Source organism: Trichosurus vulpecula, chromosome 9, assembly GCF_011100635.1.
Source record: "Trichosurus vulpecula isolate mTriVul1 chromosome 9, mTriVul1.pri, whole genome shotgun sequence".
NCBI lineage: Eukaryota > Metazoa > Chordata > Mammalia > Diprotodontia > Phalangeridae > Trichosurus > Trichosurus vulpecula.
The window spans coordinates 147403802-147429314 of record NC_050581.1 but is presented as its reverse complement, the minus strand read 5'-3'; the positions used below and the strand labels follow the sequence as shown (position 1 = coordinate 147429314).

The window sequence follows — 25513 nt, the reverse complement described above, 5'->3', positions numbered from 1 at the left end:
TACATCTGCTTGGTGCTCCCTTCATCAGGCAGTAGCTTCACAACAGAAGGAGATCCTGGGTGTACCATGGCAACTCCACTAGGCCTGAAGCTCCAAACCCTTGGTTTGAATGAACGTCTTTCAAAGGGAACCAATTATCCCAGCAAGTCTTACCCAAGACCTGTTTCCCAGCTATTCAATGCATCAATCTTGGGTTGCACAGGCTTTTCCCCTAATTGCTTAATCCCTACCATGCCCAGCTGGAGTGGAAGAGTCACCCAGAAGAGGCAAAGATCATGCAGCCAAAGGTCATAGGGAGAGCGCTAAGAGAGAATGTTGATGGAGGCGGAGAGGGGGAAAATGGAGCCAAGGAAGCCTCAAGGAGGCACGGGTGAGTTAATCTTCAAGGAGTACTTAATAAAATTAGAAACAAAGTTTTCCATGTCACAAGCCAATTCCAAAAAAATTTTTTTTCAAAGAAAAAAGGGAAGGCTGGGTGGCTGCCCGATGAACCTCGCAATTCCACTCAATGGGAACATGCAGCAGCTTTCAGCCTAATGACCTCGGGAATCAGTGCTTCCTGCCTCTTTGGAGGGAGAATGGGCAGCAGGGGTGGGGGTTGCTCCAAGGAAGTCAATCTCTGGCCACCCATAGCTCTGACAACAATACAGCCACCAAGCAGCCTGCTTTCTCCCCTAGCCATCATAGCCTTGGCTGTCTTGGGGCAGACAGTCAGGCAGGAACGTGCTGATAAGCAGGGGCTTCTCACAGATGGAGGAATGGGTCCTTTCAGACAATGACACTGAAGAAGGTAGAAAGGAGAAAAAGACGAGGGCACATTGACCAGCCCTTTCAGCCAGTGTGGTTAGTTTCATCATTAGACATTTCTTAGGTGATATTCTTTATTCTAGTTCTCTTTGGTCAGTTTCTCAATTGCAATTGTGGTAGCCTGCTCACACCACCCAGTTTTGAAGGCTTTAAGGGTATCTGAAGTAGGGTAAGACAAATGAAAGTGGAGGAAAAAATATCAGATCTTATTGATACTTGAAAAAAGCTAACTTTGAAAACATCGAGTCCCACCATATATGTCTTCTTTCCCATCCGTGTATTCAACTATTGATCACTGAGAACTTATTACATACATACTGCTTCTCAGGCACTGGATGAGGTGATGGGCATACAAAGACAAAGACGGAACAAGGAGCTTACCTTCTATTGGAGAAAGCAACATGTATACATATGTCATAAAAAATTTAAAATTTCTAAAAGAATAATCTATACATATAGAGAGGGTATTCTTTTTTTTAAAATGTATTTAGTATTTTATTTTGCCCAGTTATATGTAAAAATAATTTTCAATATTCATTTTTAAAACTTCGAATTCTTCGAATTTCTTCTTCCCGTTCCCCCGCCATTGAGGAGTCAAGCAATTTGATGTAGGTTATACATGTGTAGTCATGCAAAACACTTCCATAATAGTCATGTTGTGAAAGAAAACATCGATCAAAAAAACCTCAAGAGAAATAAAGAAAGTTGAAAAAATATGCTTCAATCTGCATTTAGACACCATCAGTTTTTTGTCTGGGGATGGATAGATTTTTTTCATCCTGTCTTGGATTGTTGCGTTGCTGAGAATAGCTAAGTCATTCACAGCTGATCACCTTACAATATTGCTGTTACTTTGCACACAGTACATTTCACTTTGTATCAGCTCATATAAGTCTTTCCAGGTTTGTCTAAGAGCATCCTGCTCATTATTTTCTATAGTACAACAGTATTCCATCATAATCGCATACCATGATTTGTTCAGCCATTCCTCAACTGGTGGGCATCCCTTCAATTTCTAATTCTTTGCCTCCAGAAAAGAGCTGCTATAAATATGTTTGTATATTTTGGTCCTTTTCCTTTTTGTTTGTTTTTGTAAATCTCTTTTGGGATACAGACCTAGTAGTGGTATTTCTAGCTCAAAGGGTATGCATGGTTTTATAGCCTTTTGGGCATAGTTCCAAATTGCTCTTCAGAATGGTTAAATCAGTTCACAACTCTGCCAACAATCCATTGAGGGTATTCTTGATGAAGGTAATAGAGAAGAGGCAAACTTTCACAAACAATATTCCTCATCAGAGCACATATTCATCATGAGACAATTCACTGAAAAAATGAGCATAGATGTACATGTGTGTACACAGGCATACATCTATGAGAGGAACAAGTGTCATAGTAAAAATGGGTTCCAGATTTGTTGTTAATGCATACCAGCTATGTGACTCTAAGCAAGTCACTTACCATCCAACTGCCCTAGACAACTCTCTTAGACTGTGAGTTACAGAGAAGGTACTGATCCGCGTTAATAGTCAGTCAATACATAATTTATTAAGCACTTACTACGTTTCAGGCACTATTCTAAACACTAGGAATAAAAAGAAAAGCAAAAACAGTCTCTGTCTTCTAGTAACATCCATTCTGATGGAGGGGACAACATAAAAATAACTAGGCACCTACAAGATATTAAGGTACAGGTATACCTCATTTTATTGTACTTTATACATAGGGCACTTTTTACAAATTGAAGATTTATGGCAGTCCTGCACCAAACAAGTCTATCGGTGCCATTTTTCCAGTGGCATGTGTTCACATTGTGTCTCTGTCACATTTTAGTAATTTTCACTATATTCCAAATTTCTTCACTAGTATTTTATCTATTGTGGTGATCTGTGATTAATGATCTTTGATGTTACTGTTATAATTGTCTTGGGGTGTCACAAACCATGCCCATATAAAATGGTGAATTCAATTAATAAATGTGTGGGTTCTGACTGCTCTACCTATGGGCCATTGCCTCATCTCCCTCCCTCTTCTTGGGCCTCTCTATTCCCTGAGGCACAACAATATTGAAATTAGACCATTTAATAGGCCTATAATGGCCTCTAAGTGTCCAAGTCAAAGGAAGAGTCAATCAATGACGCAAACTTTGCTGTCCTATTATTTTAAGAAATTGCCACAGTCACTCCAACCTTCAGCAACCAACCCTTCCCGCCCTGCCGTGCCCCACCTGGAACAGTCACAGCCATCAAGATCAAGGCAAGACCCTCCACCAGCAAAAAGATTATGACTCACTTAAGGCTCAGATGATGGTTAGCATTTTTTTAGCAATGAAGTATTTTTAATTAAAGTATGTACATTTTTAGACATAATACTCTTGCACACTTAATAGACTATGGTATAGTGGAAACATAACTTTGATATGCACTGGGAAACCAAAAAATTTGTGTGACTTGCTTTATTGCAGTATTCACTTTATTGTGGTGGTCTAGAACCAGACCTGCAATATCTCCAAGGTATATAGATGGAAGGTAACCTGAGAAGGAAAGACATTAGCAGCTTGGGAACTTGGAAAGACTTCCTGCAGAAGGTGGAGTTTTAATTGATACATGAAAGAAGTAAGGTGCAGGTGAGAGGGCAGAACATAAATGTGAAGGTAGAAACAAGGTTTAGCCAAATGGGCTATACCCAGTATGATGCTGAAGTTGAGAGCCTAAGTGGCTGGGATTATGGTTGCATCCTGAGCAGATTTTGGAAAGTCCAGAAGAGAGAAGCATTTTGGGGAAAAGAGGAGTTCTGTTTTGAATATATTGAGTTTAAGATGCCCATAGGCCATCTAGTTAAAAATATAAAAAAACAGTAGTTGGTAATGAGTGACTATAGCTCATGAGAGAAACTAGAGTTGGATATATGTATATATACGTACATGCACAGCTAATAAGTGTCTGAGAACTCAGGTCTTCCTGACCCCAGGCTTATCACTTTATTTACTCTTCTACCTAGCTGTGAGTAAGAGAGACTGAATACAAATGTGAGAAAATAGCTTGTTGAACAAAGTCATAGATGAGAGGGGTGGAAATTAAAGGTGTTTGTTAATATTAAAGGTAAAGTAAAGATAAGTATTAAAGGTAGAAGTAAAAGGATTAGCCTAATGAAGGAGGAGTGTTATGTTCAGTCCAGGCAACTGTCCCATCTAGCTTGGGCCTTTGGTCATTTTGCTTCCACGATCCTCAGTGTCCTTATCTGTAAAAAAAGGATGGACTCAATCACTCCTAAGAAGATAAAACAGGAGCATCACTAGAACATTAGGCAATTTTGGAGAATTCAGTCTAGCCTGCACCCCAGGAGAAGGTCTGGATAAATGTTACAAATGACTAGGCCTTGACATAGAGCAGAGATTCTTAAACCTGGGGTCCTCATTTCGGAGTGAATTTGGATGGAAAAAAAATTACATCTTTATTTTCACTAACCTCAAACTGAAGTTTAACATTTCCTTCAAGTATTTAAAAATGCTTTTCTGCAAAAGGGTTCATAGGCTTCACCAGACATAATACAAGTTAATAACCCCTGGCCTAGAGGGATGGTGGAAGAGGGATCATCTCAAAACATCACTAGAGATCACGAGTTTGTCCACCCTGGGCCTGTGAATCAAGGTGAGCAAGATTAGGAATTGCCAGCCATGGTGAATGTTACAAAGGGATATGGTGCCTTCAGACGGCAACACGCCAATGAAGAATTATTCAAGAGAAGGAGTGTAAAGGAATCTATTAGAGAGACATATGGCTAAAAAAGGAGATGGACCATTCAGGCAGTAAAAGAAAGAGAGAACAAATAGGCAGCCCATTGACTCCACAGACATCCATGCAATGCCAAGGGATCTGGAGGCAAGCCTCTATGACATCAGATGGACCCTGATGAAGGATTAATGGGAGAGCATGGATAATTGTTTCACAGGATGAGAGGGAATGGATAAATTGCAATCTTCTCTGTAGGAAGGACTTCTCCCAGAGATGAGATCATGGATCCATTAAAGTATGAAGAAGTATAAATCTGCAAACAGATGAATGACCTCATCAGTTTGGGAGTTCCCTCCAGTGATGAAAATTGCAACTTATCCATGTTTCCCCATCTTGTGGGAACAAATGGAAATAAATGGGAACAAAAGTATCAATTTTGTGTGAATGAGTGTGTGTCTGTGTGTCTGTGTCCTTCTATGAGTTTGCCAAAGAGGGTTCACCCAACATGTTCCCCTCCTTTTTCCAGACATGGTGAGGGGATCAGTGGAGAATTCAGGCTGAACACCAGTGACCTCTTACCCTCTCCATATGACCAGTCCATCTTCTCTTCCTTTCCTATAGTTCCTTTATTCCTATTCTTTAAAGTTACTCTTTGGCTATAAGCTATGGCCAGCTTACACTCACTGTGTGCCTTTCAACTGCCCTCTGTGTAACATTCATTTTTAATTCAATTTCTTCCTGACTTACAGGACATACAGCAACACTAATAGAGTGTGGATATTAAAAAGATGGGTCTTTGTTTCCCTGAGAGACTTGATGTCCTTAAAAAGAGCAATTGCCATTTAAAAAGAGCATTGCCGTTTCCCTAAGTCAATCCCATTCAACCTGTTCAATCCATCCTGTTCAAATCCAGGATCAATCTATCGTCGATTAGTATTGTCTGTCCCAGATATACATATTGATGGACAAGCTCTATAAGTTTCTCTTTCAAAGGTATATCATAATCTGGAAAACAAATATCAAGATTTTTTTTCATCCATTTGGTCTTTCCTATGTGGATGGTAAGACCAAACTCTTTTGAGTAGTTAGCAAATTTCTTCCAGGAGCGTTCACACTTTTCCAGGGTGTGATGTAAAAAGTACAATGTCAGTCACAAACAGGAGCATCTGGAGGACCTCACCATCCACATGGATTCTGTCCTAGATTCCTTTCATCACAATAGTGGACATCTTTGGAAAGCATCCAACTTTCTGTTTCATGCCTCATTCTATTTTTATGATGAGAGGATTACTGGACAGGATTACTTCTGTTTTTATGTCTTTCAAGGAATCTTTAATGATATTGATATATGAATGGGAAACACCTCGCTGGAAAAGAGCCTTAAAAGAGGTGTTTCAAGATATCAAATTAAAAGCTGCCCCCTCATAATTGACAAAAAGTACAATGCAATTTTATAATCTTTGCACCTTTTATTTTTTTAATTTAATTTTATTTTATACTCAAAGACCAGAACACAAATACAGAATAGAGAAAAGGAACAAAACATGTCATAAACTTAAATATGGAAACTTAAATACAAAGAAAGGGGGAAAAAGCATGTCATATACATAGTAGAACATAAGAGAGGATTCAAAATATATAAGAGATTTTCATTTCAAGAAAGCCTATATGATAAATAATACATGTTGTGTTGAGAATTGTCCATATTTTCTTTGCTTCCTTGTGAGTTTTCTTTTGTTCTCTGCTGTGCACTTTTACTTTTTCTTTTTTTCCCTCCCCCCACCTCACCCCCAAAGGCTACAATAAGGTTTAGATATGTTTCTCTTTACCTATAGATATATACATACATATATATACATATATACCTACATATATAGACATATACTTTCCCAAACATACTCTACTCCTGATCTTTGTTTTTATATTTGTGCATATCTCTTATTTCCTATCTCTCCTGATTCATCTATTTTACTTCTACCAACAACTTTGCCCTCCTATTACTTGTCTACCCCCCTCCAAGGATCTCTCCCCTATCCTCCCATTCCCATAAATCTAAAACACCCTTCTATACCCCCCTTTTACCTATTCCCTCATTCTCCCCTCTAAAAATCCCTCCCTTGTCCTCTCTCCCCTCTCTATCCCCCTACCATTTTATTTCTTCTGAATTTAGAAGATTTTTATACTCTTCTAAATATATATGTTTTGTTCTCTCTTAAACGCATTCCTCATGAAAGTAGGTTACCAGAACTACCAGCCCTCCTCCCCCCCGTCTAATTCCTCTGTATCCTTTCCTCCTCTTGTACCTCTTTTGTATAGAATAATTACTTTTTTAGCTGTTTCTAGATGGTTTTATTTTTTAAATTCATATCATAGTCAGGTTTACCCCCTCTTTCTTATGAGCTCTCCAATTATTAATAAGAATCTTAGACATACATTTTACATTTTATGTTATATAAAAGGTAAACAGTCTTTCCTTATGAATCCCTTATAGTCAGTCTTTGGTATGAACCTTATGTTTCTCTTGGTTCTTGTATGTCGAATCTTCTATTAAGTTGAGGATTTTTTTAACAAAGTCTTGAAAGTCTGAGAGTTTATCAAATATCCATTTTTTTCATTGAAGATAATACTTAACTTTGCAGGATATGATATTTTTGGCCAGAGCCCCAGGCCTTTTGCTCTTTGATATATTGTGTTCCAAGACCTGTGGTCCTTTAAGTCATGTGTAATTCTAATTGTGGAACCATCATATTTAAATTGTTTTAATCTTGACACTTTTAATATTTTATCCTTGAGTTGGGGGTTTTGGAATTTGACTATGATATTCTTATGAGTTTTCCTCATAGGATCTCTTTTAAATGGTGTGCAATGGATTTTTTCTATTTCTACTTCCCTGCCTTGTTCTAATGCTTCAGGACAATTTTCTTTAATTATTTCTTGTATTATTGTATCAAGATTCTTTTTTTGATCATGACTTTCAGTTATTCTGATTATTTTTATATTTTCTCTTCTTGATCTAGTCTCCAGATCTGTTGTTTTTCTTATAAGATGTTTTACTTTCTCTTCTATTTTTTTCATCATTCATGTTTTGTTTAATTATTTCTTGATCTCTTATAATTCCAGTGGCTTCACTTTGCCTAATTCTAATTTTCAAGGTGTCATTTTCCTCCTTAAGATTCTGGATCTCCTTTTCTAATTGGTTGACTTTCCTTTCATAACCTTCTTGTTTTTCTTGGATTATAATTTTTTTTTTTAGTTTTTCCTCCATCTCTGTCATTTGATTTTTAAAGTCTTAAGATCTTCCATAAATTCTTTTTGGGCAGGTGACCATTTAATGTTACTCTTTGGGGGTTTCCTCCTCTGAAGATGATCCCCGGTCATTCCCGTAATAGGTTTCTATGGTTGGATTCTTTCTTCTTTGCCTGTTCATTTTTGTGGTAATAACCTGATTTTTGTAATCACCTCTAGCCCTCAGGTATGGGAAATGGTGCCTCTTGCCCCAGATCTTCAGTTTTCCCTTCTAGCCTGGAACCAAATCCAAACCTCCAGCCTCCTGTAAGTGCTTACTGCCAGGGGCTTTCTGCCCACTGCTTCTGCACTCACTGGATGTGTGCTGTTTACTTCTTGCCCACACCTCTCTTCGCAGCCCAGCCGGGTCTGGCATTCCTCATCAGCCGAGGTTCCCCCAATCTTCCCAGTCTCAAACGTCTGACTCCCCTCAGTATCCCAGGGTGAAAAGTTCTTGAGGCTGGGGCCCAGGCAGCTTCTCAAACCAACCAACCCCAGGGCTTGCCGCTGGTTGTTCAAGCAGCTTACCTCTTGTGGTTAAAATGGAACCCAGCCTGGAGGTGTTCACTCCTCTCAACTACCAAACCTCTTCCCAGGAGTCTTCTTTGGATCTTCTCAAATTGTCCCAGGAAGATACCTGTTGTGCCCCTATTCTTCTTTGTTTCCACCCACACCTCGTTTGCCCTAAGGTGCTATTTTAACTCTTTTTGTGAGGGGAAATCTTGAGAGCTTGTAATTTTCTGACCTACTCTGCTTCCCAGAATCCTCTCTCCATCTTTACATCTAAAAATGTGGTCTATTATTGAAAAATTACTTTCTAAAACCATGTTTTATTCTTTTGTCCACAAAGATCAGCCTTTTCTCCCTCCCATTTTCCACCTCCGCTGAGAAAGAAAGAAATCTAGTCATCACAATGACCAATCATGATTCCAAAGGACTCATAATTAAACATGCTACCTACTTCCAGATTGAGAAGTGATGGACTCAGGGTGTGAGTAGAGACATTATTTTTTTTTTGGATGTGGGAATTTGTATTGCTTGAAAATCACTTTTGAAGGGCTTCTTGTTCCCTACTAACATCCTCCTCTAAGACGTCCTCAATTCATGTATAAATGGTTCCCATCAAGTTCTTTGTATAGGTGAGATTGTAGGAACATAGTTCCCTAAGTCTCAGTGTTCTCTCACTTACCTTTTGAGATTGATATAATTAGGATCCTTTTGCGTGCCTTTGTTACCCTTTTCTCCTTCAGGAAACCTCCCATAATAACCCCTCAGCAATTGCACAATTATGACACCCCCAGCATCGATCTCGATATATGCTTGGTTCAATCTAGCTACTTTTCCCATCTTGGTTCTCTTTTAATATTATTTCTGCTTCTCCTATAAGCACATCCAGGACAGCAAGGTTAAGATCCAAATGGGTTTGTCGTACTGTCTTTGATGATACAAGGTTGGCTATAACCATCTTCTTAGTTCCTTTCCAATTTTCTGTAAATTCACTAAAAATAATTTTTAAAAAAAGTACAAATGAGCTTGGTATAGTCTTACTAAGATTTCTAAGATTGGCATCTAAACCTAATAAAGTAACTTCCCCTCTCCGCTCAGGTTGCTGGTAGGCCTTTCTGGATATAGCTCGGCTAGGTAATTCATACGGCACTTAGCACTGTGCCTGACCGGCTGATGAATGGGTATAATCTGTTCTTCCACTGAGGTCCTCTTCCTCCAGAAATAGCCTTTAAGTACTTTAAGTACTCAGAAGATCATTACCAGGATAGTCATTTGATGATAAATTCTTTGGCCTTGGAAATGTCTCATCTTGTTGAGGCAATAACACTCTCAAATCTTTCTAGTGAAATAAACCCTGAAAAGGCCTCAAGTACCAAAAAGCTGTGTGACTATAACAGTCCAGCTAAATCAAAGAGACTCTTCTCCAGAAAGTTGGTAACTAGGGAATGATTTTTTTTATCCCCAGCAGCTCATGAAGACGGTCTACCAAGGCAGAGAGAGAGAGAGAACAACACCAAGAAATTTAGAGCATAATTGTCATTCAGTCATTTTTCAGTTGTGTCTGACTCTGCTGGAGAAGGAAATGGCAAACCACTCCAGTATCTTTGCCCAAAAAGCCTCAAATGGGGTCACAAAGAGTCAGACTTGACTGAAAAGTGACTAACATAATAGAATGCTATGAAAAAGACAAAATTATTGCTAGTTGTTGTTTTCAAAATGATCTTGCTGGAATGCGCTGGCGACCCAGGAATTGGAGGGAAGCCTCTGGAAAATGCTTAATGAGCACTTTACTATGAAGAGGTTATTAGACTATGTTAAACCTGAAAGTTTGGTTGAAGGAAATAACAGAGCTAGGTGATAGAAAAATCCATGTTGTTTATCATTTTCCCTTAAAGCACAGCTAAGCTAGCTTACTTGTACGTACAAGGAGTCAGAGCATAAGCTCTGACTGCCTGAACAAAGCAATGAGAAAACTTATATACGTTATTTTAGCAGACCTAGCAAGCCCATATTACCTCACATTTATGACCCCTATGTATGTTTAACCACGATACAAGAAGAGGATTTTCCTTAATGGAATAGGGTTGTAAGAATGTTGACAAAGGTCAGTTAATATTAAGCGAGGTAGTCTCTCTTGGGGTTAGGGTCTCATCCTTTAATGGCTAACAGGTGTAAGAATGTCCTTAGGTCAGTCTAATCTGGCCCTGTTGACAGTGGTAAGGGTATTTCCTGAGCAAACTTGAGAGAACAAAGAAGCCCAAGTCCTGGATCTTCTTCCAGTTACTCATTAATTCAGGCTCTGGGTCTGGTTGAAATTAGAAATGATATAAAATAGTATAGTATTTTCCACAACTAGCAATTTCTCAGTTTAGAAGGTGGGGAGCTGCCTGGCCCTTAGGGGACATGTGATGGGACAGGGATGTTGACTAAAACGAGGAGGCTCCTATGGGGGCCCTTGTGCCTTGATCAATGAGGTGGGAGCATGAGAGTTCTAGACCAGAACTCCTCTTCACTTGCAAGGCTAGAAAATCATCATCTCTTTAGCATGAATTGATGACATGCCTCAATACACAGGTATAGACTCATTCTTTGATTTTCAGTTCAACAAAACATACTAAGGATTTACTACTATGTGCAAAGCTCTGGGTTGGACTCTTAACAGGTTCTACCAAGCTTTCCAAGAACCAGCCTACAGTATGAAGTACATAGGAGATCATCACCAGTAGGATGGACAAATCCATTGGCCATAGAAACCCATGAAAAAGAGAAATGTTCTCCAGTCATGTAAACACCCTCTTTTCAGTGATAGAGTGCTAGACAAGGAGGAAAAGGATGCAAAAAATTAGTTTTTAGACCACTATAGACTTTCACTTAACTACTTTTGGTCTGAGAGCTCTGTCCAACGATCATTGAATGGATAGAGCTGCTGGGAAAAATCAGTCATGTCAGTATTGGTATTCTTGCTATAAATGAAACCTGAAGACAGAAAGTAGTTGTAGCAAGCATGGAAGGACTGCTCATGTCTTCTTTAGACAGACAAACAAAGGAGAAAGCACACCTAGTTTTACCAGATATCCAGAATCATAAGACACGTCATTTCCTAGAACATTTGATCATCTCGTAAGGCAATACTCATGATAAGAATTTGCAAAAAGACCACAAGGGAAACACTTACAGCTTACCAATCATTCAATCAATAAGCATTTAAGCCCCTACTATGTGCCAAGCACTGTGCTAGGTACTGAGGCTACAAAGACAAAAATGAAATAATCCTTGCCCTAAAGAAATTTACATCCCATCAGGAGAAATAGTATATAAGTGAATAAGCATTAATAATTAATGCTCTTTAATTATTAATTAATTAATTAAGAATTAATAAATAAATAAAATAAATGCAAGGTAAGTTTTGGGAGCAGCTGGGCAGTGTAGCAGGTAAAGCACTGGGCTTAGAATCAGGAAGACTCCTCTTTCTGAGTGCAAATCTGGCCTCAGACACTTACTAGCTGGGTGACCCTGGGCAAGTCATTTAACCCTGCTTGCCTCAGTTTCCTCAGCTGTAAAATGAGCTGGAGAATAAAATGACAAACCACTCCGATACTTTTGCCAGAAAAATTCCAAATGTGGCCACGGAGAGTCAAAAATGACTGAATAACAACAAAATTTGGGGGAGGAGAGGACCAGCGCTGAAGGAGGAGAGTATCAAGAAAGGTTTCACATGGAATGCTTGTGCTGTGTCTTAAAGGAAATAGGTGTTCTAGGGGTCAGAGGCCAGGAGAAAGTACTTTTCAGACATGAGGGACAATTTATATACCAACACTGGTTACAGAAAATGCAAAGGCAGGGGAATTCTAAGATCTCAACCTCAACCATCACTTAGATTCCTTGGGGAAATAGAAGCCCCAGAGAAAGGAAGTGGTTTGACCAAGGTCATATAGTAGCAGAAATAATCTTTTAACGTCCCAACCAGCATTCTTTCCTTTGCACCATGCTGCCTCATAGAAGCCACTCGAAAATGGCAAACCTGGAAGTCAAGCTACATTCTATGCTCTTCCCACCACAAAACAAATACTCCTAGCACCCCGCCTGTGTTCCTACCTCCAGGCCTTTGCTCATGGCAGTTTGCCTACAGAAGACTCTTAATAAATATTTATGGAAAGGATTTAATTTAATTGGGAAGCCTTCCTCTCTGCTTGCCATTTGTCCAAATCCTCTCCCTTCTTCAAGGCCTCAAGGCCCACTTCCTTCCTGAATTGTGATACAGTAAGGAGCCCTGGCATTGGTTTTCCAGGTCCTTAGTTCAAAACTCCCCTCTGCCACTTATTACCTGTGTGACTTTAGGAAAGTTATTGCCTTCTCTGGGCCTCGATTTTCTCATCTGTAAAATGGAGAGTTCAGACTCAATGGTCTTTTTTAGAATCTCTTTCCAGGTCTACACCTATGATCTGGTGTGTTTCTCTGATCTTTCCCAAATCCCTCCAGCACTCAGTGATCGCTTTCCTCTGCTCTCCTCTAGCACATCAAGTCACCCAGACGTCACTAAGCGTGGGTAATTTTATATTGATGGCTCACTTGTATTGCTGTCACTCCTCAACTAGTGACCTCCCTGAGGACAGACACTGGATCTTATACTTCGTCCTCTGCATCCCCAACAGGGCCATACTTAGAGTATGTGCTTAGCAAATATCTGGTGGCTAATTAACCTTTGGTATATGTGTAGTCCTACCTGGGGGTAGAGGGAAGGGGAATAGATTTATGATGATGTGAATTTCAACCAAAAGGTTTTACCACTAGGAAGTTGATAGTCCCCCTGTATTCTGCCCTGGTCAAACCACAGCTGCAGTACTATGTGAGGTTCTGGGAACCATATTTTTAAAAAATTATTATTCATTTATTTTTAATATTTTTTTAGATTTTGAGTTCTGAATTTTCACCTGCCCATTCACCTCTCCCCCATCCACTGAGAAGGCGGGAAATGTGATATCAATTATACATGTGAAATCGCACAAAATATATTTCCATATTAGCCATGTTGCAAAAAAAAGCAAGAAAAATGAAGAAAGTAAAAAAAAAAATTATGCTTCAATCCACACTTAGATTCCATTGGTTCTTTCTCTGGAGGCAGATAGCATTTTTTTTTACCTTAAGTCCTTTGGAATTTTCTGGGATCATTGTTTTAATCAAAATAGCTAAGTCATTCACAGTTGATCACTGTACAGTAGTGCTGGTTTTTTTTTTACAACGTTTTCCTGGTATTTTGCATCAGTTCATGTAAGTCTTCCCAGATTTTTCTGAAACCATTCTACTCACCATTTCTTACAGCACAATAGTGTTCCATCACAATTATATACCACAACTTGTTCGGCCATTCCCAATTGATGACCATCCCCTCAATTTCCAATTTTTTGCTATCACAAAAAGAGCTGCTATAAATATTTTTGTACATACGGGTCCTTTTCCTTTTCCTTTGCTCTTTTTACAGACCTAGGAGAGGTATTGCTGGATCAAAGGATATGCATAGTTTTATAGCCCTTTGAGACTAGTTTCAAATTATTCTTCAGAATGGTTAGACCAGTTTGCAATTCCATCAACAGTGTGGGAACCATATTTTAGGAAATATATTGATGAACAAGATATTATCTAGAGGAAAACAATCATGATAGAGATCCAGTTATATCAAGATCAGTGGAAGGAACTGCAGGTGTTTTGCCTGAGGAAGCAAAACCTGGAAGTCAAGGACAGAGGAGCCTTGAGAGCTGTCTCTAAGAAGATCAAGAACTGCTGTGGAAAAGAAGAGCTTGTTCTATTTGCGCCTGGGAGCAGAACTAGGAAAAAAGAACTAAAGTTGTAAAAAGACAGATTCTGGCTTGATGGAAGGAAAAACTTCTCAACAATTAGATCTGCCCCAAAGTAGAATGAGCTATTCTGGGATGAGATACAGTGGGTTCCCCCAGACCAGTGGTCTTTGAGTAAAGGCTTCATGAGCACTTGCCAGAGGTATGATAGAGAGGGTCAGTATGGATTGGCATGGGTTGGTACGGATTGTCACAGAATGGCATGGGCTGGTGTGGATTGGCATAGATAAGTATGGGTTGGCATGGATTGGTATGGGTTGGTGTGAATTGGCATTATTTGCATGGGTTGGTATGGGTTGATTTATGTTGGCATGGGTTAGTGTAGATTGGCATGGATTGATATCGATTAATATGGGTTGGTGTAGGTTGATATGGGTTGGCGTGGATTGATATGGGTTGGCGTGGGTTGATATGGGTTGGCATGGTTTGATATGTGTTGGACTAGACAGCCCCCAAAATCCTTTCCAACCCAAAGATAATTATTCTATGCCAATATATGGACAATTACCCACCTCTGTACATTCAGGCCCTATCAACAGATCTGGGGTCCTATTTAAGGCAAGATTTATCTGGCTTATCCATTCATTCCCTCCAAAAACTTATACTAAGTGCTTACTAGGTGAGAGGTCCTATAACAGTTACAATGGAGATTATGAAAAGAATAAGAATAGCTAACATTCCTATTGCATCCTAGGGTTTGCCAAGTATTGTCTCATTTGATCCTTACAACAAACCTGAGAGGTAGGGCCTATGCTTGTCTCTGTTTTACAGATGGGAAAACAATCCCAGAGAGATTCCATGACTGGCCCTGTGGCTATACAGATAGGAAGTTCTGAGGCAAGATTCAAGTCTAATCCTGTATCCATAATGGTGTTTGGTTCCCCAGTAAGCACCAGTCCTTGTCTTTGGGGAGCTAACATCCAAGCCAGAGAGACATTTGTACACAAATAACTTTAATGAAATATAGAAGAAGATAAGAGCTATAGGAAAGCTGCAAAGCACGGCGGGAACTCAGAGAAGTGATGGGTTAATGGTGGAGGGCAGGTGGAATTAGGGAAGGCTTCATGGAGGATGTAGCATCTGAGGAGGGCATTGGACAGCATTCAGAAGGTAAAGGGGGAGAATTGGGGGCATCCAGAATGATATGAGTGAAAGAAGAGTCAGGAAAGAAAAAGAGTCAGGAGTATTCAGGGGAAGAATGGATGGTTCAATCTAGTTTTATAAGAGTGGAAGGAAGTAGGAGAAGGCAAGATCTGAGAGGTCAGCCAAGGCCTCAGCCTTGAGTGCCAGAGTAAAGGGGGTGGATTTGATCTTGTAGGCCATCGAGAGCCAAGCAGGATTGGGGGCCTGCACCCATCCACATGGTCCTGGCATGGAATAGTGGAAAGAGGAGAGAATGTGGAGCTGAGGGACCAGGGTTCACCTCCTGACTCTGCTGCTCACTACCTATGTGACGTTGGGCAAGATACTTCACCTCTGCTAATTCCTCTATAAAATGGGCCTCCTGGAGTGGATCATGTCTATGTTTCCCTCCAGCTCTAAGAAAGCCACAATTCCATAGGAGCAAGAAAGGAGCATATTAGGGAGGGAAGTATGGACAGCTCTGGGAAGCCAGAACTGGATCAAACCTCCATCCCCCAAGCTGCTTCATGGACTGCCTTTGGAACAATATCTGAAGAGCTCCTGGCTGCATGGGGTCCCAGCCAAGGCTCCTCCCCTGTCTGCTATCTCATAGTCACAGCCCATCCCGGGAGCACTCTGGATGGGTATTTGTTCATTCAACCACTTGATGCTGGACTTCAGAGGAGATTGCACAAGCCCATGGTGACAGGAATTGACTAATCCATTCACAGCACATCCAAGGACCCACACATAAACATACATGTATGCAGCTATACACATACAGCAAATATCATCGAATCAGATGCATTTAGGTGTTAGAACATGGATTGAGAGTTGGAAGGAACCTCATCTAGTCCAAGAAAGTTTTACAGAAGATGACAGAGGCCCAGAGGGGTTAAGTGACTTGCCTAAGGTCACTCAGGTGGTCATCACCAAACCTGGATTTGAACCTGACTCCTCTGAATCCTGAGCCAAAGTTTGGTTTTCCTGATAGGAACCTTCCTCACCCGAGGTCACATATTAGGCAGTGACAGAAGCAGAAGCCAGGACCCCTGACCCTGAGTCAAGAGTTCTTTCCATGCTACCACATGTGCACAAAAGACTGAGATGCACACAAATGTGTGCCCTGTTCCATAACCAGAGATACACACATGCACACAAATATAGACACCTGTGCCAGGACACACAGGCCTGTACACACATATAAATTGGTGGGTATATAGGCACATACAGACATGTTCACAGAGAACCACATATACACAAACACGGAGAGATGTACCTTCTGGCTGGGGAGTCTCTCACGTGGCAACTCTAAAGGCAGCTGAGTCCCAGCTGGAGCCAGAGTGGGCTTGGCCTTGGCCTTATTCCTAGGACTGGGAAATGTCAGGGCTCAAGATGGAATGCTGCCTGCTTTAGAGAGGGGTCCACTGGAGGGTCTGTCTCCCTTTTTCTTGGAAGTGACTCCAGCATCTCAGATACCTGGCACTGCTGTGTGTCCCTGAGGGTGAAGGTCACTGCTGGCCACAAGGGAGCTCCAGTCACTGACCAAGATGGCTAGATTGGGCCAATGAGGCAAAAAGAAGGCCCGGCCCAAATGGAGCTCACTATGGATTCCCAGCCATTCTTTCTGAAGCACTTACTACATGAAGAAACTGAGAGGAAATGAAAGAGCCACCAACTGGGTGTGACCTTGTCTAAGTAATTTTCCCTCCCTGGGCTTCACTTCAAAGAGAGGAATTTGGATGAGATGATCTCTAAGGCCCCTTCTAGTTCTGAAATTTTCATGATTTGATCTTATGTTCTAACGTCTCCTAGAAGAAACCTTAGAACATGGGATGTTAGAGTGACAAAGGGTTTTGAAAATATAGAATATTTGAGTTGGAAGGGACCTTAAAACATTGAATGTTAGAGCTGGAAATGGATCCTGAGACTCCTCTACTCTAAAACATTCCATGGCTCCCTATGACCTACAAGATAAAGTCTGAACTCTGCAGCCTAGAGTTCAAAGTCCTCCACAAGGTGCTCACAACAGACCTTTCTTTCCTTATCTCACAGTACTCCCCTCCACATACCACATGTTCCCTCCATACTAGACTATTCCTTGTCTCCCTTGCACAGAAAATGAGCAGATTGGACAAAATGGTCTCTAAGGCTCCTTCCAGTTCTAAATACTATGACGCTATGGTCTCACGCTCCCATGTCCTGCCCTTTCTCACTGTTCTGCTCTCTTCTGTACTATCCTGTATGCTTGGTATGGCCTCCCTGCCCATTCACATACTACCCTTCCTTCAAGGCCCAGCTCCAGTGCTACCTCCTCCATGAAGCCTTCCCTGACCCTCTATCATGGAGTAATACCTCTACTCTCCACACATGCACACATGCATGCACACACACATACACACACACACATGTGTATGCACACACACACGTATCCTCTCCACACCACTCCTGTCTTAGTTTGATCCCTTCTAGGGATGGGAGCTTACTGCCTTTCAAGGTGCTTATCCCCTTGTCTGACGACCACTACTGTTAAAAGGTGAACCACTTTAATGATCTCTACCTCCCTCAGGGTGCCCTCTGGAACTGGGGCTACTCTCCTGCTGGTTCTACTTCTTCCTTCTGGAGTCTCACAGAAGTCTGCTTTCTGCCCTGTAACAGTCATCCAGGTATCTGGAGGTGATTGTCATAGCAAGCAGAATGACATCATGGAAAGGGTTTTGTCATTAGAAGCTGTGGGTTCAAATCCCCAGCTTACCATCTCTCTGATCTGAGTAAAGCTTTTGTCTTGTCTGTGCCTCAGTGTCCTCTTTATAACATAAAGCAGTTGGATTAAATGATTTCCAGGAAGGCTTCCAATTCTAAGTCCTATGACAGATAGACAAATACTTAAATATCTAGATAGATAGATATGAAAATGAAAAAAGATGATATAAATAGACAGACATACAGTTAACATAGATGATAGGTAGATAGATGATAGATTGATGGAGAGATAGATAATAAGTAGATAGACAACATGTAAAGATAGATAGATGACAGATAACCAGAGAGAGATGATAGCGATAGAGAGAGGAGAGGTAGAGAGATGACAATGACAGAAAGATAGATAGATAGATAGATGAATGGATGGGTGGGTGGATGGATGGTTGGATAGATAGAGAGATGATAGATACAGATAGACAGAAAGAGATTAGGATAGACAGACAGACAGACAAAGATAGATAGATATGGATAGACACAGATAGAAACAGATAAGGATAGATAGGCAGAGAGAGGGATAGTTAGATAAATAGATAGATAGATAGATAGATAGATAGATAGATAGATAGATATGCAGTTGGAGAGAGAGAAAGAGCTAGAGAGAGATGATAGATGACAGAGTAATAGAGATAGAAAAAGAAAGAGAAATTGATTATTAGAGGAAGATAAATAGATCAACAGAGCATTTCATAAGCACTTACTGTGTGCCAGGCACCATGCAGTCTATTCTCTAGTTAAACATACCAAAGTCCATGGTCCTCCTAAGATGATTTCTGAGCCCCTCGTCATCCTGGTTACCCTCCTCCGAACATGCTCTCTTTTCACAATGCCGCTTAAAAACGGTACCTGGATGCAGTGTCCCAGAAGACCCTATCTGCCTTGCACCTAATTGCTTCTACTATACATGCATCATCTCCCCGGCTTAGAATGTGAGTAGATACTTAGAATGAGAGCAGATACTTTCTTACTTTGCTATTTGTATTCCCAATGCTTAGCACACAGTAAGCACTTAATACATGCTCTTTCATTCATGAATTCAGAGGGTTAAGAGCTGCTCAGTTACTGTCCTTGAGCCTGAACTGGAAGATACGTTGGCTGTCCTCCGTGCTGTTAGAAGACAGGACAATAAGAATTGGACCAAACTTGACAACTCGGAAAGATTACAAGAACAACTTCTTGACTATCCACATAGCAAACCCCAGAATGGGCAACTGAGGAAAGATTCAAGCTGGTTTAGACCAGAGGTTCTTCACTGGGGTCCATAGAGCTCCCAAGGAATCTGGGACCAAATTGGGGGTCTAGGAACTTAGATCGGAAAAAAAAATACATCTTTATTTCCATATAACTTGTTTCCTTTATAATCCTGTCCATTTTATATTATGTATTTTAAAACATTTTTGGAAAAGACATCCATGTGCTTCATAGATCCCCTTGGGGTAGTTTTTATTACCATTCCCCCTTCCCCATATTTCCATGAGCTGGTGCCCAGGCTTTCTGCATTCATAAGACTAATTAGTAGCAGTCACAATGCACCCTGGGAAAGCCAAACAGACCAGAGCTGGCATTTCCCTTCAGAAAAGTTGTTAACCATGGCCAGGACATTCATTGGCCTCAAGGAAGAGGGATGGCCCCAATAAACTCCAGGTCATTTGTCTATCCATTTATTCAACCAGCATTTATTAACTGTGTTTCTCTCTTGAGGCAGAGTGCCACAGGAGTCCTGCCACTTTGACTAACTGTGTGATTACAGACACAAATCACTGACCCTCATCTTCTCATCTGCAAGATGAGAACAGCCCTCACACTGCCTGACAATGCTGTTTTGAGAAAAGTACCTTAGGGACTTTAAAGGGCTGTTAGAAACAGAAGGTTTTTTCCTTATTTCTCTTCTTCACAAGAGAGAAATTATTGCCTCATCATGACAAGGGGCACGGTGCATAGAACAGCGGACTTTGAGTCAGAAAGACCTGTGTTCAAAGCCTGCTTCAGACACTCACTGACTATGTGACCCCGGGCAAATGCCACTCAACCTCTGTCTGTCTCAGTTTCCTCATCTGTAAAACGAGCGTCTGCCTTGCAGGGTTGATGTGAAGATCAGACGAGATTGCATGTAAAGTACACTGCAAAACCTTGAAGCATTATATAAATGCTCGCCATTACTATTATTATGTTGGAGTGTATGGAGGTAACTCCGGGTTCTTGAAGGCTCTGCCAATGGAACATGAGCTCCGGCATGCCCCACCAGGCTGGAGAGGCTGAGAATACAATAGACCCGGGGACAAACAGTGTGTCTGTCATCTGAGAACCAGTCTGGCTAAATTTGGAGACGCTCGTGAACAGGTTGGCTAAAGCATGATGAATGTTTTGGTCATAGCATCTCTCAAAGGCCACCTGCTGAAGGGAAGAGGGGACCCAGCTCTCCCTTGGAGAAAAAAAGAAACATCCATGATGACCAAGTCATGGCTCCTCGAAGCGTCCAAAGATTACTGCAATATGAAAGGCACAGTGTGGATCCCAAAGAAGTGAGATGATTCGGGGCAGGGGGGAGGTGGAGGTAGAGAGTAAAAGGCACAAGGAAGGGAGGTAGGGGGAGAGAGCAGAAGGCACAAGGAAGACCCTCCTACCCAAAGGTTATTCTCCCCAAAAGAGAAGCAGCAGTAAAAGTAAATGTTTGTTTCCATTCAATTAACATTTATTAGGGACCCATTATGTGAAAGGCTTGGTGCTAGGCATGGAGATGCAAATAAAAAAGAAAGGGAAACAGTGCCTGCCCTCAGGGAGCTTATAGAACAGGGAAAAGGAAGAAGGAAGACCCAATAACAACAATAATGATAGCTAGCATTTATATGGTGTGTTGTATATACATATATTCCTTCCAGCAACTCTGGGAGGTACGTCCCGACATTATTGGCCCCATTTTATAGTTTAAAAACTGAAGCTAAAATAGATTAAGACCCTTGCCCAGGGTCGCAGAGCTAGCAAGAGTCTGAGGCAGGATTCAAACTCTCATCTACTGTGACTCCATTTCCAAAGCTCAATCCACTACATCTCTTAGCTTCCTCATGTATAGGTAAATCAATACAAAGTATACATAAATAATGTCATACAAAGAAATTTGAAAATTGTCCTTAATCCTAACAATTTGCCCTCATCTTTTTCAGCAATGAGAACTGACATATCTAATGGTAGAAAGAGCCCTGGGATGAACAGTAGAAGACCTTGGTCCTTGTTCTCAATCTGCTATGAGTTCTTTGTTGTGGGGATCAATCGAAATATCTGTGAAGCACTTAGCACAGTGCCTGGCATATAGTAAGCGCTTAATAAATCCTTCTTTCCTTCCTTTTTCTCTTGCCCTTTTCTTCCCCTTCTTTTTCCCTTTCCTCTTTTTTCCTTTCCTTTCTTTTCCTTCCTTCTTTCTCTTCCTTCCTTCCCTTCTTTTCTTCCTTCCTTCTCTTCCTTTCTTCCCTTCTTTCCTTCCTTCCTTCTCTTCCTTCCTTCTCTTCCTTCCTTCCTTCTCTTCCTTCCTTCTCTTTCTTTTCTTCCTTCTTTCTTTGTCTTCCTTCCTTTCCTGCCTTCCCTCTTTTTTTCCTTCCTTCCTTCCTACTTTCTTTGAGGAATTCTTCCTTCCTACCTTCTTTTCTTCCTTCTCTTCCTCCCTTCTTTGTCTTCCTTCCCTTCCTTCCTTCTTTCTTTCCTTCCTTCCTACTTTCTTTGGGGGATCCTTCCTACCTTCCTTCCCTCCCTTCCTTCCTTCCTTCTTTCTTTCCTTCCTTCCTACTTTCTTTGGGGGATCCTTCCTACCTTCCTTCCCTCCCTTCCTTCCTTCCTTCTTTCTTTCCTTCCTTCTCTTTCTTCTTTTCTTTCCTACTTTGTCTTCCTTCCTTCCTTTCCTTCCTTCTTTGTCTTCCTTCCCTTCCTTCCTTCCTTCCTTCCTACTTTCTTTGAGGGATCCTTCCTTCCTACCTACCTTCCTTCCTTCCCTTCCCTCCTTCTTTCTCTCCCTTCCTTTTTTCCTTCCTTTCTACTTTCTTTGAGGGATCCTTCCCTCCTTCCTTCCTTCTTACTTTCTTTCGGGGATCCTTCCTTCCTTCCTCCTCTTCCTTCCTACCTACCTACCTTCTTTGGGGGATATGAACAGGTAACTTCCCTTCTGGGGTCTAAGTTTCATCTTCCGTACCATGTGGGGATTAGATTAGGTGGTCCCTGAAGTTTTTTCCATCTTTCTATCTTTGATCCTCTGATATAATGAGTAGGTGATCTCTACCCCTAATATAGCATGATTCCACTTCTGTCGACTTAACCTTTGAGAGATTTTTGTGCTTCCTTCCTGCCATCTAGTGGTAAAAACATAGACTTCTCTGCCATCTTCTCCATGGGTTGGCCCTTGACGTATTTTAAACTCTTAGCATTCTAAGAGTTGAGAATTCTAAGAATTGAGAGGGATCTTAGCACAGAGAGTGCTAGAATTGGAAGGAATCCTAGGACAGAGAATGTCAGAGCTAGACAGGATTTTAGAACACAACAAGGTACAGCCAGAAGGGACCTCAGAAGACAGAACGTTAGAGCTGGGAGGGATTTGGAACAGAAATGTCAGAGATGGACTTTAGGGCCCATCTAATCCAACTCCCTCATTTTACAGTGAAAGAAACTGAGTATCCGAGAAACAAGGGGAGCTGTCCATAGCCACACAACGAGTTGGTGACAGTTGGGGTTATATCCCAGATTTCCTGAATCCCAGTTCAATGTTCCTCCTTCCCCATACTTAACAGATCATCTGATGGCTCCTATAACATCTTAGGCAGACAAGACATCTTTACCTCCTAAATCATTGCTCAAGAAAAGAAGAGAAGCTGAGATTTAGCTGGTCGCGATTTCCAAAGGAGACTGTTTTGGAACGTTTGCTTTATATGTTTTGCATGATTCCATATGTATAACCTAAAACAAAAGTAGTTACCATCTCAGGGAGAGTGGAGGGAAGGGAGGGAGGGAGAAAATTTGGAGCTCAAAACAAATTGTTTTTTCAAATGAATGTGGAAAATTTACTTCCCTGACTCACTGGATCATGGGTTTGGCTGATACAGAAAGCTTGCCCATTCTTACCCACAGGCAGAGTAAATGGTCACTTACGTGGCATGATATAAGGTTCCCTGCCTCTGGATCTCTCTCTTACTTGTTACCTGTTACTGGACCTAAAATTCCCACAATTCCTTTGATCACTAAACTTTTCTGTCCTCTGGGTGTATGCAAATATGCCACGGGGGAAGGGATAAATGCATTATGATTATTAATTTTCAATACCATCACAAGGGTTATGAACACAGATTTTGATGGCCGAATTTTTTCACCATCTCTGTGCTTTGATTGCTCGGCTATAAAAGGAGACCATGGGCTCATAGGGAAACTACAGGAATCTTACTCCTGGGTCTAGAGTAAGGAAACCTGGGATCTAATCCTGACTTAGATTGTGCCTTATGCAAGGGACTTTTTTCTCTGGAAATCAGTTTCCATGTCTGTAAAATGTTTGGTTTGGACAAGCTAGGTGATGCAATGTTGGTCTCTGAGCTTTGAGTCCCACCTCAGGCACTTCTTAGCTGTGACTCCCTCTCCCCCTAGCCCTGTCATTTACCCTGCTCTCAGCTGCAGCTTCTTGGAATAGGGATAATACTACTAATTCACGGGGTTGTTGTGAGCATCAGGTAAGAAAACAAGTAAAGTGCTTCACAAACACAAAAGCGCTGAACGAATGCTAGTTATCGGTGTTATTATTAATATCAGGAAGCTCCTCTCAGTTTCAGGATTCTATGATGATCTGACATCCAGCTCAGAGCAAGACCCTGTGAGGACAGTTCACGACTAAGGTGCTTGGGTGATAGAGAGCAGAGGGAGAAGGGGAGGGCAGCCATGGACGCCAGGCTGGGGAGAGGAAGGTAGGAGGTGACCAGAGATTAGTTTAACGACTCCCTGACTTCTCCCAATGCCAGCCCTGAGGCGAAGTCTAGTGTATATACCTGGGAAGGACACCCTGGGAAGAGAGAACTAAATGATTTTCCAGGATGCAAATAGAACATGTGATTCTTTTATTATGTGGTCTAGGTGTTTTGTTTCGTTTTTTAAGATCCCAGTTCCAGGGCCCGATCTGCTACTAGCTAATTGTGCAAACTTGGGGGAAGTGCCTCCATCTCTGCAGGCCTCAGTTTCCTTTAATCAAATGAGGAAGTTAGACTAAATGATCCTAAAGGTATCTCTTAGGATTTTACAGGTCCCTGTCATGTTTTGCTAATATCCCGTGTTCCAAGGTCCTTTCCAGCTGCAGCATCCTGTGGGGCACCAAACAGCTCTGAACTTCTATGTTCTAAGGTTCCTGTAGGCTCTGACCCTGAGCGATGATCACAGAGGGCCAGGTCTCCACCGCATTGATCTTCTCTGGGGCCATTTTCCAGTTGGGAGAGAGGAGATGTGGAGGCCCTGGGCTGAGAACGCAGTGGGGGCTTAAACCCTTGGCATCAGGTGATGTCCTGGCTCCAGCCTCTGAGAGAAACTCTGCAAGGAGCCAGGGAAGGGAACAAAGATGCCAGCCCCTTGGCAAAACCGCAGCCTGAGGCTGCCGGTCCCCCTCCTCTCCTCACATTCTCTCTTTGCACTTATGGCAACACACAAGGGCTGGCACCTCAGTGGGAGGGTGCCTTCAACTCCATCCGAGTGCTCTCCTGCCTAACAAGTAAGGTTGAGTGATTTAAGAGGGAACTAGGAGGGGGGAAGGGGAAAGGAGGTTAGGAATGGGGGAGGGGTTCAGGAAGTAAGGAAGTGAAGAAGCCAAGAATAAACACAAAGAGAAAGAAACTCAGAGATTCATGCACCTCATCCTACTGAATTTCCCTCTTGGCACTGTCTCCTGTGCCAACCAGAAAACACCGACACTGTAGAAGTAGGCAAAGTAGGTGACTATAAACTACAATGTGAGCAACCTCCTCCCAGCCATCCTAAAATCCCACCGTTTGTCTCCTGGCCCAGTATTGCACCATCGGAGCCTTATTCCTTTTGGTGAATAAGCTGTTTGTTTTTTTAAGTGTAAATAGAGGAGTAACATTCTGCCCGAGGCTGTGGGGCCTTCTTGCCAGAGTCCAATGTCCTTTAGTAGAAAGGTCAATTTGAGTCCTGGCTCTGACACCTATGAGTTGTATAATGTGGGGTTAGCTACCTAACCTATCTGGGCCTCAACTTCCTCAGCTGTAAAATCAGAATAAATAATCATTAATGCCTCACAGGACAACTGAAAACATTGTGTAAACCGCAGGGCACTTAGAGAAACATAGGCTTTTAGCTGTAGCATTTTTTCAGATCCCAGCACTATCCAAATGTCTCCTTGTGGGACCAAAGTGGCCCTGAAGTCTCCAAGGCCTGTGGAGTGGGAGCTTGGCAAGCCCTACCATGTTGAAAAGCCTTTTAATT

At 41.6% G+C, this 25513-nt stretch overlaps 1 long non-coding RNA gene across 1 annotated transcript; it reads left to right on the top strand.

Annotated features, from left to right (window-relative positions):
- Positions 1-18873: 18873 nt before the first annotated feature.
- LOC118830583 lies at positions 18874-22965 on the top strand. The gene is made up of 3 exons (XR_005009093.1): positions 18874-18993; positions 21226-21373; positions 22704-22965. It is a non-coding gene; the product is annotated as an uncharacterized LOC118830583 (long non-coding RNA).
- The last annotated feature ends 2548 nt before the right edge of the window (positions 22966-25513 follow it).